Raw genomic sequence first — 15,871 nt, forward strand, 5'->3', positions numbered from 1 at the left:
TAATAAACTAAGAACTTTTATGTGAAAAAATTAAAAAAATAAAGTATGTTCAAGTCTAGGGTCCTGAGGTTTTTGTGCTGTATCACCTTGGTGAGATGGCTAGAGCTATAGTGGGATTGTCTTGCTGTATCCTAGTATGCACCACAATGGGACAGATTTGGTTGGATGGATAAAGCTCAGACAGGGGCAGGTGCGGGGTCACCTTCAGGGGATTGTTGGTGATAACATGAGTTGTGGGCCTAAGACTCACTATGACAGCTACATGGCTCAGACACCTATACCCTGTTCCTCTATGTGCTATCAAGTTGGAAAGGAATATAGGTAATAGTGATTTCCAGTCCCTCTGATTTGGACAACATTCCAGCATCTCCTCTGATATTTGGAAGATGCTCTAGGGCTGTTTCCTTTATACTTTAGTTTTTCCTTTAAACCACAGCTCTTTCTTCTGTTCCCCGGGTTTGCTAGGGCTGGTATGGCTTAGGGGCCCTGGGTTCACTGAAGGAGCAGGCTGGCTAGGGTATCTATATCCTGCTGCAGTCTGCACTATCATGGTGGAGGGGGAACATGAACAATGGTTTTGCTGTCCCTCCAATCCCAGTGAACATTCCCACAAGACTCCTGCCATTTTGTAGAGGAGTTAGTTCCTTTAATTTCTAGTTGCCCTTTTGAACCATGACTTTTTCTCTACGCTCCAGGGTCAAGGAATTTGCTCCCAGTCCCTCAATACTATCCTTTCCCATTGCAGCTGGAGGACATGGTTCCCATGGTAACCATGTCTCTGTCTCTCCTGCCATTCGCTATGTGGCCCCTCTATCTTTTGTTGTGCACAAATCAGCCATTGGTTCTTTTTCAGGAGGAGTTCCTCCATATGTAGGAGTAGATTTGGTGTTTCCCTGGACAAGGTGAGTTCAAAGTCTTCCTACATCTCCATATTAGGCCTTCTCTCCTCTCAGGTTCACATATATTTTTTTACCAATTAATTCTTAGATGGATACTTAAGTTGCTTTCATGTCTTGGCTATTGTAATAATGCTGCAATTAGCATGAGGGTGAAGATATCCTTTTGAGTTAGTAACTTCTTTTACTTTGGATACAACTCAGAAATGGAATTGCTGGACCATATGGTAGTTTTTATTTTTAAATTTTTGAGGAAATTTCATACTGTTGTCCAGAGTGGCACCAATTAGCATTCCCACCAACAGTGTACAAGTGTTCCCTTTTCTGCATATCCTTGCCTACCATTATCATCTCTTGTCTTCAATAATAGCTATTGTTAACAGATGTGAGATGATACCTCATTGTGTTTCTGATTTACACTTTCAAGATAAATACTAATGTTGAGCATCTTTTCATGTACTTGTTGGCTATCTGTAGGTCTTCTTTGGAAAAATGCCTATTCAGATCCCCCATCCATTATTTAATTGGATTGTTTTTGTTTGTTTTGCTGATGAGTTTTAATATAAGATTTGCAAATACTTTCTCCCATTTGGTAACTTGCCTTTTCCTTTTTCTAATTGTTTCCTTTGCTGTATAGAAGTTTTTAGTTTGATGTAGTCCCAGTTGCTGATTTTTGTTTTTGTGGCCTTCAATTTTGTGTCAAATCCAAAATATCATCACCAAGACTGATGTCAAAGGGCTTACCACATTTGTTTTCTTCTAGAAAGGTTGTGGTTTCAGGCCTTATATTCAAGCTTTTCATCCAGTTTAATTTTTGTGTATGTTGTAAGGTGGTGACCCTGTTTTATTATTTTGCATGTGGCTCTTCAGTTTATTAAGACACTGTTCTTTCCCCCTTGTATTTTCTTTGCTCCTTTACTCCTTTATTTTAAATTGATTGGCCATGTGTGTGTGAGTTTATTTCTGGGCATTTTATTATTTTCCATTAAATCTATGTGTCTGTTTTTTATGCCAGTGCCATACGGTTTTTATTACTATAGATTTGTAATATTGTTTAAAATCAGGGAGCTTGATGCCTTCAGTTTTGTCCTTCTAACTCTAGATTTCTTTTATTATCCAGATCTTTTGTGGTTCCACACAAATTTGGGATTTTTATTCTATTTCTGTGAACAATACCACTGGATTTTCATAGCAAATTTATTGAATCTATAGATGTCTTTGTATGGTATGGACATTTTAAGAATAGTATTTCTTTTTATACATGAGCATGAAGTATCTTTTCATTTATTTGAATCTTCATTTTTTTTTCATCAGTGTCTTATAATTTTCTGTGTAAAGATATTTCACCTTCCTGGTTAAATTTATTCCTAGCTATGCTATCATTTTTGATGTAACTATAAATGAGATTGTTTTCTTAATCTCTCTTTGTGATGGTTTGTTGTTGGTATATAGAAACACAACTGATATTTTTGTTAGTTGATTTTGCATCCTTCAACTTTACTGAGTTTATTAGTTCTAACAGATTTTGGTGGAGTTTTAGGGTTTTGTTCTATATATAATATCATGCCATCTGCAAATACTCACAGTTTTATTTCTTCCTTTACAATTTGGAAGACCTTTATTTCTGTCTTGCATAATTGCTCTGGCTAGGACTTCCAAAATTATGTTGAATAAAAGTGGGGAGAGTGGGCATCCTTGACTTCTTCCTAATTTTAGAAGAAGAGCTTTCAGAGTTTCATCATTGAGTATGATGTTGGTATGGGCTTGTCATATATAGTCTTTTTTTTTATAATTATTATGTTATGTTAATCACCATACATTACATCATTAGTTTTTGATGTAGTGTTCCATGATTCATTGTTTGCATATAACACCCAGTGCTCCATGCAGAACGTGCCCTCTTTAATACCCATCACCAGGCTAACCTGTCCCCCCACCCCCTCCCCTCTAGAACCCTCAGTTTGTTTCTCACAGTCCATAGTTTCTCATGGTTGTCATATATAGTCTTAATTATGTTGAAATACATTTCATCTATACATATTTTTCTGAGAGTTTTAATCATAAATAGATATTGAATTTTGTCAAATACTTTTATTACATTTATTGAGATAATTATACTATTTTTAGTTTTTACTTTGTTCATGTGGTACGTCGCACTGATTGATTTGCTGATGTTGAACCATCCTTGAATTCCTGTCTACACCCACTTGATCACAATATATGATCTTTTTAATATATACTTGAATTTTGTTTGCTAATAGTTCATTAATGGTTTTTGCCTCTGTGTTCATCAGGCATATTGGCCTGCACTTTTTTTTTTTTCTTGAGGTATCCTTGTCTTGTTTTAGTATCAGGGTAATGCTGGTTTTGTAAAATGAGTTTGGAAGTGCTTTCTCTTTGATTTTTTTCAAAGAGTTTGAGGATTAGTATTAATTCTTCTTTAAATGTGTGGTAGAGGGGCGCTTGGGTGGTACAGTCATATAAGCAGCTGACTTTTGTTTTATGCTCATGTCATGATCTCAGGGTCATGAGATGGAGCCCCACATCAGGTTCCAAGCTCAGCATGGGGTTTGCTTGAGATTTTCTTTCCCTCTCCCTCTGCCCCTCCTGCTCATGCACTCTCTCTTTCTCTCAAATAATCTTTAAATAAATAAATAAATAATAGTAGAATTCGCCAGAGAAGCCATCTTGTCCTTAAATATTTTTTCTTGTTGTTGGGAGATTTTTGGTTACTAATTCCATCTCCTTACTAGTAATTGGTCTGTTCAGACATTCTGTTTATTCATGATTTAGTCATTAGGTTGTATGTATCTAGGAATGTATCCATTTCTTCTGGCATATAATTGTTCTTAGTAGTCTCATATATCCTTTGTTTTTCTATGGCATCAGGTGTAATGTTTCCTCTCTCAATTTTTTTTTATTTATTTAAGTTTTCTTTTTCTCTTAGAATACCTAAATGTTTTTCTAATTTGGTTATATTTCTCAAAAACCAGCTTTTGGTTTTATTGATCTTTCTTTATTGTCTTTTAAGCTCCAATTCATTTCTTTCTTTCTTTCTTCTTTCTTTTACTCTTTTTTTTCTTTGAGAGAGAGAGTGTGAGCAGGGGGAGGGGCAAAGAGAAAGGGAGAGAGAATTTTAAGCAGGCCCCATGCTCAAAATGGAGCCCAATGCAGGGATTGATTTCACGATGCTGAGATCATGACCTAAGTTGAAATCAACAGTTGGACACCCAACTGAATGAGCCCCCAGAAGCCCCTGATTCATTTATTTCTGATCTTTGTTAGTCCCTTCCTTCTACTAATTCTAGACTTAGTTTGTCCTTTTTCTAGTTCTTTGATGTACACCGTTATTTTTTTATAGATCTTTCTTTTTTTCTTAATGTAGGCATTTATCACTATGAACTTTTATCTTAGAACTTCCTTTGCTGTATTCCACAACTTTTGGTATAGTGTTTTTCCATTTCAATTTACCTCAAGGTATTTTTTTTAATTTCTCTTTTGATTTCTTGCTTGACTTATTGGTAGTTCAATAGCATGTTGCTTAATCTCCACATATTTTTTTAATTTTTTCCATTTTCTTTTTATAATTGACTTTTTAGATTCATACTGCTATGATAAGAAAAGATACTTATATGATTTAACTGTTGTAAATTTATTACAATTTGTTTTGTGGTCTTACATATGATATCTCCTTGAGAATGTTACATGTTCACTTGAGAAGAATGTGTATTTTGTTGCTTTAGGATAGAATATTGTGTGTATGTCTATCAAGTCCATCTGGTCTAATATGTTGTTTAAAGCCAATGTTTTTATTGATTTTCGGTCTGAATGATCTATGTGTTGATAAAAGTGGTATATTAAATTCCCCTACTATTATTGCATTGTTATATTTATTTTTCTTTTCTTGGGTCTGTTAATATTTGCTTTATATATTGAGGTGCTCCTGTTAGGTGTATAAATACTTACAAATGTTATATCCTCTTTTTAGATTGGCCCCTTTATCAATATGCACTGATATATTTTGTCTATTATTACATTCTTTGTCTTAAAGTCTATTTTGTCTGACACCCCAGCTTACTTCTAAATTCATTTGTTTGTAAGTTATTTTAATTTTATCTACCACTAAATTTTCTGTCAATTTTTTCACTATATTTTGGTATTTTATGATCAAATCTTAAATAAAAAACTAGGAAATGCATAAAGACCCACAGGACATTTTTAAAGATTTTATTTATTTATGTGAGAGAGAGAGACAGCATGAGAGAGAGAGGACAAGCAGGTAGAAACAGACTCCCCAAAGAGCAGGGAACCCAATGCAGGACTTGATCCCAGGACTCTGGGATCATGACCTGAGCTGAAGGCAGACACAACCGACTGAGGCAACCAGGCACCCCAAAGCTTTTTTTTTTTTTTTTTAGATTTTATTTATTTGACAGAGAGCACAAGCAGAGGGAAAGAAAGAGAGAAACAGGCTCCCTGCTGAGCAAGGAGCCCAATGTGGGACTCGATCCCAGGACCCTAAGATCATGACCTGGGCTGAAGGCAGCCGCTTAAGTGACTGAGCCACCCAGGCATCCCCCCAGAGCTTTTTTTTTAATTAATTAATTAATTAATTAATCTATTTATTTATTTATTTATTTGAGAGGGAGAGAGAGAGCACACAAGCAGGGGGAAGGTCAAGCAGAAGGAGAAGCAGGCTCTCTACCGAGCAAGGAGCCCAATGTGGGACTCAGTCCCAGGACCCTGAGCAAGGAGTCCAATGTGGGACTTAGTCCCAGGACCCAGGGATCATGACAGAGCCACCCATGTGAGCCAAAGGCAGACAACTGACTGAGCCACCCAGGCATCCCCCACAGGGCTTTTTAAGATGTATATTTACTAACTCTATTATGTGGAAGATTCTGGTACCTTGCAAGAAAAATGAGATATGAAATCAGACAGACCTGATATGAGTACCAACAATTACTCCTGGTGTAACTTAGATTAAACTCACTAAGTGTAAATTTTCTCATATGTATTTGTAACACCTGTGGTAAACATTTGCACTGAATTTAAAGGATATTGGCTCAAATCTTCATTCAGGGATTCCATTATTTTTTTTTCCCCTTAGGTCCAGGTACTCTCATGTTTCTTATGTTTCTCTTAGTCAGTCCTGTTTCTGCATTCTTTCTTTAACTGAATTTGTTCAATTTTCAGATCATCTCACTTTTTGAAGTATATTGTCACTTCTCTGTGCAATGTGTCCCATGCTAGTCTGTACTGCAATTCCTATGCTTTCTAAAGTTAAAGGAGGAAAATATTTACTGAAGTGTAGCAAGCAACTTAAAATTGAATTGAAGACATTTTCATTTTTACCATTTTTTTAATAATTTCAGTCACAGGAATTCTTCACTGGACATTTTATTTTTCTCTCGGTGTCAATCTCTTTTTAAGGTTTTGTTTATTCATTTGAGAGAGAGACATAGAAAGAGAGGGCAGAGAGAGCTAAAGCAAGGGAAGCTGCATAGGGAGATGGAGAACCAGGCTCCCCATTGAGCCAGGAACATGATGTGGGTCTTGATCCCAGGACCCTGGGATCATAACCTGAGCCGAAGGCAGACGCTTAACCGTCTGAGCCACCCAGGCACCCCTGTCAGACTCTGATCTTATTGCATAGTCTCAACTCTGTCTTCACTGACTCCTTCCCTCTCTTGTGCCCTACGCTCAAAATACTGTTAGGTTTTATTTATTTATTTTTTTTTAGTTTTTTAAAGATTTTATTTATTTATTTGACAGAGAGAGACACAGCGAGAGAGGGAACACAAGCAGGGGGAGTGGCAGAGGGAGAAGCAGGCTTCCCGCGGAGCAGGGAGCCCGATGCGGGGCTCGATCCCAGGACCCTGGGATCATGACCTGAGCCAAAGGCAGACGTCCAACGAATGAGCTACCCAGAAGCCCCAATACTGTTCAGTTTTAAAAATAAGCAAACAAAAAATATGCTTATTTTTTTCTACCCTTCTCTTTAGGGCTTAGCTTTCTACCACAAAACTTAACAAGGATTTTTCCTAAGTAAACACAGTTCTATCTGAGGGAGAAATATTGGGACCAACTGTTAAAATATTTTTTTTTTTACTGTGTCTGTGTAATAGTAAAATTTCATATTTATTAAGTTGTATTTTAGTTAGGATTTAATGAAATAATATATGTCTTGTAAAGCATTTAATACATTATAATTATACAAAACACAATAATTTAAAGCATCTGTAATATTAGATATTAAGGAGAAAGGGTTTAATGGAATAAAAAACTTCTGTCTTTGATGCCAATGATGGTTTGTATTTCTAACCCTTTATCCCAAATACTTCTCCAGAACTAACTTACCTTGCTAGGTCGGGTTGTGACCTCAGATACTCTAAGAGTATAAGAATAACGATAAAGTTATTTTCCCTTTTTGGAGAACAGAAAGAATCCCCTCATTTGGAAAAATTACGTCTTGTAAAGCCCCGTGAATAGACACATCTTAACATATATATTTCACACCAAAATGTTCTCACAGCTGTCCGCTTGTTATTTTCCTTTCAGCTCTTTTTAGTTCTGATTACATATAGAGGAAAAAAGCATTTAGGTGCAAATGATCTAATACACCTCTCTTTATCTATTTCTAACTCCCCTTGTGACTGGGAGGGTGAATGGAAACATCAGAAGAAGCAGGCAGGGGATGAGGTCACAAAAGTGCAGTGCTATGGTTATTGAAAAGCAAGAATTTGTATTTTTAAACAATAGGATTGCCTAGAGTGCTCACCATTTTTTGGAGATAAAAAGATTCAGTAAGTAGATTTCAGTAAAAGGCAATAAGGGCCCAATTTGTATTATATTAACTTGAATTAATAAACTATGTTTAAGTACATACAGAGTAGTTTAAAGAATTGTATGTTGAGGACTTGAAAAAATGAAAAAAAATCTGCAAACTTCTCCATTCATAAAATCCACACACTGCAAACACTTTTTTGGGAGCATCTATGGAAATCTCAAACCTAAGACAACATTGCAGGTTCCTTAAGAGACTACTAGCTAGACACTTAGGACAGACATTACTATCAGCTCATCTGGCTCTATTTACACCCAGGAAAAGAGCTAAAATGTAAATGTAAAACTACCATATGACCAGGCAATTCTAATCCTAGATATGTAAATCCAACGGATTTGAAAACAAGAATTCAAACAGACACTTGCACACCTATGTTCATAATAGCAGCTTTATTCACAATATCCAAAAGGTAGAAGCAACCCAAGTATCCATTAACAGATAAATGGATGAACAAAATATGGTATATATATCCAGTTTTAAAAAGGAATGCCATTTTGATATGTTCTATAACATGGATAATCCTGTAAAACATTGTGCTTTGTTAAATAATCCAGACATAGAAGAAAATATACTGTGTAACTCCATTTAATTGAGGTATCTAAAATGGCAAATCCATAGCATAAGAAAGTAAAATAGAGGTTTCAATGGCCTGGGAGGATTAGGGAAAAGGGAATTAATGTTGCCTTTTTCATTAAACTATATGGAACATTGTATGAAGCATACAGATATGAGAAAGGCCTTTTCCTTCTAAGAACTTGTAATCTGGTTGAAGAAATCAACAGCTATGTCAAGAATGAATTCAGATGTAAAACAGTAGATACTAAATAAGAAAAAAATCAGTTCTATGTGAATTCTGCAGAAGTAACTGTCAAGGGTGCCTGGGTGGCTCAGTTGGTTAAGCGACTGCCTTCGGCTCAGGTCATGATTCTGGAGTCCTGGGATCGAGTTCCACATCAGGCTCCCTGCTCAGCGGGGAGTCTGCTTCTCCCTCTGACCCTCCCCCCCTCATGCTCTCTCTCTCTCTCTCATTCTCTCTCTCAAATAAATAAATAAATAAAATCTTAAAAATAAAAGAAGTAACTGTCAGTACAAATGTAATAGAAGTTTGGATGTCTTCTGTGCTTTCAGTTTTTTTCTTTTTTTCCCTTCTCATATATTATCTGAATTTGGACATGACATGTGAGTTTGTCTGAGTATTGAATCTTTGGGTCTTGAAGCTTTCAGATTTTATTTTACTCAAAATATGGAGATAAATCACATTCTAGAATACTCTACATCCAGTAGGAAAGCAGTTTGATAAGCTAAACTTTTGTGTCTGTTAAGTTGGACTCTAATCTTAGTCATATATCATGCACTGTCAGATGACACAAGGTTATTAATATCACTGCCCCTTGGCTTCCTCATCTGTTCAATAATAATATCTACCTCTCAGTTTCATTATGAATGAGATAATTTATAAGAAAATATTTAAGTGATATTTAAAAGATCTCAGTCATAGGTACTCAATGTCAGTTTCCTTCTTTTTGGGGGGGCTTGTTCTAGCTCTTTTTTATCACTGTTTTTACCACATAATTATAAATTATTGTATTGTGTTAAAATATATATAACATAACATTTATCATTTGAATTATTTGTAAGTATATAATTCAGTAGCATTAAATATATTTCACAGTGTTTTACAACCCTCTCTACCATCTATACCCAAAAGTTTTCATCAACTTCAATAAAAACTTTATACCCATAAAACATTAATTCCCTTTTCCCTAATCCTCCCAGGCCATTGAAACCTCTATTTTACTTTCTTATGCTATGGATTTGCCATTTTAGATACCTCAATTAAATGGAGTTACACAGTATATTTTCTTCTATGTCTGGATTATTTAACAAAGCACAATGTTTTACAGGATTATCCATGTTATAGAACATATCAAAATGGCATTCCTTTTTAAAACTGGATATATATACCATATTTTGTTCATCCATTTATCTGTTAATGGATACTTGGGTTGCTTCTACCTTTTGGATATTGTGAATAAAGCTGCTATTATGAACATAGGTGTGCAAGTGTCTGTTTGAATTCATGTTTTCAAATCCGTTGGATTTACATATCTAGGATTAGAATTGCCTGGTCATATGGTAGTTTTACATTTAATCTTTTGTCAAACTGTTTTCCACAATGGTTGCATCATTTTACATTTTACATTTCCAACAGTAATGCAAAGGTTTCCAATTTCTCCACATCCTCAATACTTATTTTTATTTTTATAGACATACTATTAGTTGTGAAGGGGTACTGTGCTGTGGTTTTGGATTGCCTTTTTCTGATGACTAATGATGTTGAAAACCTTATCATCAATAAATTTTGGAGAGGTTGTGGAGAAAGGGGAACCCTCTTACACTGTTGGTGGGAATGCAAGTTGTACAGCCACTTTGGAAAAAATTGTGGAGGTGCCTCAAAAATTTAAAAATAGAGCTACCCTATGACCCAGCAATTGTACTACTGGGTATTTACCCCAAAGGCACAGATGTAGTGAAAAAAAGGGCCATATGCACCCCAAAGTTCCTAGCAGCAATGTCTGCAATAGCCAAACTGTGGAAAGAGCCAAGATACCCTTCAACAGATGAATGGGTAAAGAAGATGTGGTCCATATATACAAAGGAATATTACTCAGCCATCAGAAAGGATGAATACCCAAATTTTACATCAACATGGATGGGACTGGAGGTGATTATGTTAAGTGAAATAAGTCAAGCAGAGAAAGTCAATTATCATATAGTTTCAGTTATTTGTGGAACATAAGGAATAGCATGGAGGACACTAGGAGAAGGAAGGGAAAAATGAGGGGGAGGAATCGGAGGGAGAGATGAACGATAAGAGACTATGGACGCTGAGAAACAAACAGGGTTTTAGAGGGGAGGGGGGAGGGGGGATTGGTTAGCCCGGTGATGGGTATTCAGGAGGGCACGTACTGCATGGAGCACTGGGTGTTATACGAAAACAATGGATCGTGGATCACCACATCAAAAACTAAAGATGTATAGTATGGTGACTAACATAACAATAAAATTAAAAAAAAAAACTTTTCAAATGTTTGCTGGCGATTTGTATATTGCCTGTGGAGAAATGTTTATTTAAATCTTTGGCCCATTTATTAATTAGACTGTTTATTGTTGTTGTTGAGTTTTAATAATTTAAAAATATTTAGGATATTAATCCCTTATCAAGTGTATATTTGCTAATAGATACTCACATTGTGTAAGTTGTATTTATACTTTCTATTTTATGCATTAATTTTATTTTTTAAATATTGATTTTAGTTTCACTTATTTTTTAAATTAATTTAATTTATGTTAGTCACCATACAGTACATCATTAGTTTTGTTTTTTTAATAATTTTTATTGTTATGTTAATCACCATACATTACATCATTAGTTTTTGATGTAGTGTTCCAAGATTCATTGTTTTCATATAACACCCAGTGCTCCATGCAGGACGTGTCCTCCTTAATACCCATCACCAGCCTAACCCCCCCACCTGCCTCCACTCCAAAACCTTCAGTTTGTTTCTCAGAGTCCATAGTCTCTTACGGTTCGTCTCACCTTCTCATTCCTCCTCTTCATCTCTCCCTTCCTTCTCCTAATATCTTCCATGCTATTCCTTATGTTCCACAAATAACTGAAACTATATGATAATTGACTTTCTCTGCTTGACTTATTTCACTTAGCATAATCTCTTCCAGTCCCATCCATGTCAGTGCAAAAGTTGGGTATTCATCCTTTCTGATGGCTGAGTAATATTCCATTGTATATATGGACCACACCTTCTTTATCCATTCATCTTTTGAAGGCCATCTCGGCTCTTTCCACAGTTTGGCTATTGCGGACATTGCTGCTAGGAACTTTGGGGTGCATATGACCCTTCTTTTCACTACATCTGGGTCTGTGGGGTAAATACCCAGGAGTGCAATTGCTGGGTCATAGGGTAGCTCTATTTTTAAATTTTTGAGGAACCTCAAAACTGTTTTCCAAAGAGCCTGTTCCAACTTGCATTCTGACAGTGGAAGAGGGTTCCCCTTTCTCCACAACCTCTCCAACATTTGTTGTTTCATGCTTTGTCCATTTTTGCCATTCTAACTGTTGTAAGGTGGTATCTCAATGTGGTTTTGATTTGAATTTCCCTGCTGGCTAATGATGATGAACATTTTTTCATGTGTCTGGTAGCCATTTGTACGTCTTCTTCAGAGAAGTGTCTTTTCATGACTTCTGTCCATTTTTTTACTTGATTATTTGTTTTTTTGAGTGTTGAATTGGAGAAGTTCTTTATAGATCTTGGATACCAGCCCTTTATCTGTAGTGTCATTTGCAAATATCTTTCCCCATTCTGTGGGTAGCCTCTTTGTTTTGTTGACTGTTTCCTTTGCTGTGCAGAAGCTTTTTATCTTGATGAAATCCCAAAAGTTCATTTTTGCTTTGGTTTCACTAGCTTTTGGAGATGTCTCTTGAAAGAATTTGCTGTGGCCGATGTCAAAGAGGTTACTGCCTATGTTCTCCTCGAGGATTTTGATGGATTTCTGTCTCACATTGAGGTCCTTCATCCATTTTCAGTTTATCTTTGTGTATGCTGTTTCATTCTTCTTCATGTGGCTGTCCCATTTTCCCAACACCATTTATTGAAGAGACTGTTTTTTTTTTCTATTGCATGTTTTTTCCTGCTTTGTCGAATATTATTTGACCATAGAGTTGAGAGTCCATATCTGGGTTCTCTATTCTGTTCCATTGGTCTATATGTCTGTTTTTGTGCCAGTACCATGCTGTCTTGGTGATCACAGCTTTGTAATTTAGCTTGAAATCGGGCAATATGATCCCCCCAGCTTTGTTTTTCTTTTTCAACATTTCCTTGGCAATTCGGGGTCTTTTCTGATTCCATACAAATTTTAGGATTGTTTGTTGCAGCACTTCGAAATATGTCTTTGGAATTTTGATCAGGATGGCACTGAAGGTATAGATTGCTCTGGGTAGCACAGACATTTTAACAATGTTTCTTCTTCCTATCCATGAGCATGGAATATTTTTCCATCTTTTTGTGTCTTCAATTTCTTTCGTGAGTGTTCTGTAGTTCCTAGAGTAAAAATCATTTACCTCTTGGTTAGGTTTATTCTAAGGTATCTTATGGTTTTTGGTGTTATTGTAAATGGAATCGTTTCTTTAATTTCTCTTTCTACAGTTGCATTGTTAGTGTATAAGAAAGCAACTGATTTTTGTTCATTGATTTTGTATCCTGCCACATTACTGAATTGGTTCATTCTCATTGGTTTCCATAAATCTTTTAAGTTCTTCTTTGATATCTTGGTTGACCCAAACATTCTTGAGCACAGTGATCTTTAGCTTCAAGTGCATGAATTTCTGCCAATTTTTTTCTTGTGATTGAGTTCCAGTTTTAAGGCATTATGGTCTGAGAATATGCAGGGAATAACCGCAACCTTTTCGTATCAGTTGAGACCTGATTTGTGCCCAGTCTGTGGTCTATTCTGGAGAAAGTTCCATGTGCGCTCAAGAAGAATGAGTATTCTGTTGTTTTAGGGTGGGATGTTCTGTATATATCTTTGAGGTCCATCTGGTCGAGTGTGTCATTTAAGGCTCTTGTTTCTTTGTTGATTTTCTGCTTAGATGATCTGTTTATTGCTGAGAGTGGAGTATTGAGGTCTCCTACAATTAACATCTTGTTATCAATATGACTGTCTTTTGGTTAACTGTTGGCTTATGTAGATGGCTGCTCCCATGTTGGGAGCATAGATATTTACAGTTGTTAGATCTTCTTGTTGGATAGACCCTTTAAGAATGATACAGTGTCCTTCTGTGCTTCTAACTACAGTCTTTAGTTTAAAATCTAATTTATCTGATATAAGAATTGCTAACCCAGCTTTCTTTTGAGGGTCATTGGCATGGAAGATGGATCTCCATCCCTTCACTTTCAGTCTGGATGTATCTTTATGTTCAAAATGAGACTCTTGTAGACAGCATATGGATGGGTTTTGTCTTTTTATCCAATCTGCAACCCTGTGCCATTTTATGGGAGCATTTAGGCTGTTCACATTGAGAGTGATTATTGAAAGATATGAATTAATTGTCATAATGTTGCCTGTGAAGACCTTGTTTCTATAGGTTGTCTCTGTAAATTTCTGTTCTATATCACTCTTGGGGTCTTTCTCCTTTTATAGAACCCCCCCCTTAATATTTCTTGCAGGTCCAGCTTAGTGGTTATATATTCTTTCAGTTTCTCCCAGTCTTGGAAGCTCTGCATCTCTCCATGCATTCTAAATGACAGCCTTGCTGGGTAAAGAATTCTTGGCTGCATGTTCTTCTCATTTAGTACCCTGAATATGTCTTGCCTACTCTTTCTGGCTTGCCAGGTCTCTGTGAATAAGTCTGACGTTATTCTGATGTTCCTCCCTCTGTACGTAAGGAATCTCTTCCTCCTAACTGCCTTTAAGATGGTTTCCTTGGTTCTAAGATTTGTGAGTTTTACTATTACATGCCAGGGCTTTGGCCTGCTTTCCTTGAACTTGGGAGGGGTCTTCTCTGCCTCTAGGACATGAATGTTTGTTTCATTACCCAGATTAGGGAAGTTCTCAGGTACAATTTGCTCAAATATATCTTCTAGTCCTCTCTCTCTCTCTCTACTCCCTCAGAGATCCCAATAATTCTGACATTGGAATGTTTCTTGGTGTCACTTATTTCTCTGAATCTCTTTTCATGAATTTTGAGTTGTTTTTCCCTGGCCTTCTCTTTTTCCTTTTTGTCTATCAATTGATCTTCTAGATCACTAATTTGTTCTTCTGCCTGGTTTACCCTAGCCATTAGATTATCTAGATTAGACAGGATCTCATTGATAGCATTTTACATTCTGCCAGTTCAGCTTTCATTTCTGTCCTTAGAGATTTTATGTTGCCATTAATCGATTTCTCCATTTTAGCTATTGTCTTCACAATTGCTACCCTGAATTGCATTTCCAACATCTTTGTTATATCTGTATCCATTTATAAATCTGTGGCAGAAGTAACTGTCTCTGAGTCTTTCCCATTTTGGGGGTTCTTCCTCCTAGTCATTCTCGTGAGGTGTGGTTGTGGGAATGTACAGAGTCCATATTATTGACCAGAACCCAAGCAAGTTGTACCTGTTTTATAGGGACCTTAATGTTTCAGGCCGCTTGCTCTCTCAGCCTGTCTTCTGTGGGAGGGGCCTGCTGTGCTGTTACTCAGGCAACCCTGGTTGGGCCGAGTTGCCCTGCCTCCTGTGGTGGAGGGATAGACTCAGTGAAAAATGGTTTTGGGGGCTTTTGTTCTCTGGTGGATTTCCCTGGTGCCTTTCAACATCTCTTCTGAGGATCAGAGCAGAAGAGATCAGTTCCAACCCTCTGCCTTAGAACAGAGAGATTGCAGTCTGTTCTTCAGGGAGCTCTCCAGGCTACACTATCTCTGTTTCTGTCTGTACTGCTATAAAGTACAGTGTCCTGGGTTGTGTACCTTTCAGCATCACTCCCAGTCCTTACCTCCATGTGGGGCACTTCTCTGCCCTTTGTGCTTCTGAAACCACCAGCCGCCCCCAGTTCACATGCTTAGCCCTGCCACTCCAGGTTTCAGTCTGGGAGCGCTGCTCTAAAGTCCTTTCCCTGTCACTACCAGTCTGCGAGTCTGTGCCTGGTCCCCAGCGTGGGAGGCTTTTGTGCTCCTGTGTTATTTCACATTCCCGGTGCCAGAGCTTATGGCAGCTCCCTCCCCCTTCCCTATATCTTCCAATATGTGCCCATGGATTCATGGATCCCGGCTTCATACCTCAAAACAAACCACATGTGATATTCTGTTTGTAGAGATCCAGATCTATCTTCTTACATCTCAGGCTTATTTCATGGGTGTTCAAAGTGGTCTGGTAGATATCCAGCTCAATTCCAGGGACCAGTTGAAAGAGGGTCCCCTACTCCTCCACCATCTTTTCCTGAACCTCCTCTTAATTCCAGTTAATTAGCATACAGTGTAATATTAGTGTAAGTTGTACAATGTAGTGATTCAACATTTCCATACATCAACCAGTGCTCATCAGAAAAAGTGCAGAAAAAGTCCATCTCCTATT

At 37.0% G+C, this 15,871-nt stretch overlaps 1 pseudogene; it reads left to right on the forward strand.

The window, feature by feature from the left end:
• Window positions 1-672: 672 nt before the first annotated feature.
• LOC114207447 (cytochrome c oxidase subunit 6A1, mitochondrial pseudogene) overlaps window positions 673-15,871 on the forward strand; it is a 91,530-nt pseudogene continuing 76,331 nt past the window's right edge.

The sequence above is a fragment of the Eumetopias jubatus genome, unplaced genomic scaffold (assembly GCF_037043125.1).
Source record: "Eumetopias jubatus isolate StellerSeaLion01/CBP00866 unplaced genomic scaffold, mEumJub1_p1.0 scaffold_11, whole genome shotgun sequence".
In the NCBI taxonomy this organism is placed as follows: domain Eukaryota; kingdom Metazoa; phylum Chordata; class Mammalia; order Carnivora; family Otariidae; genus Eumetopias; species Eumetopias jubatus.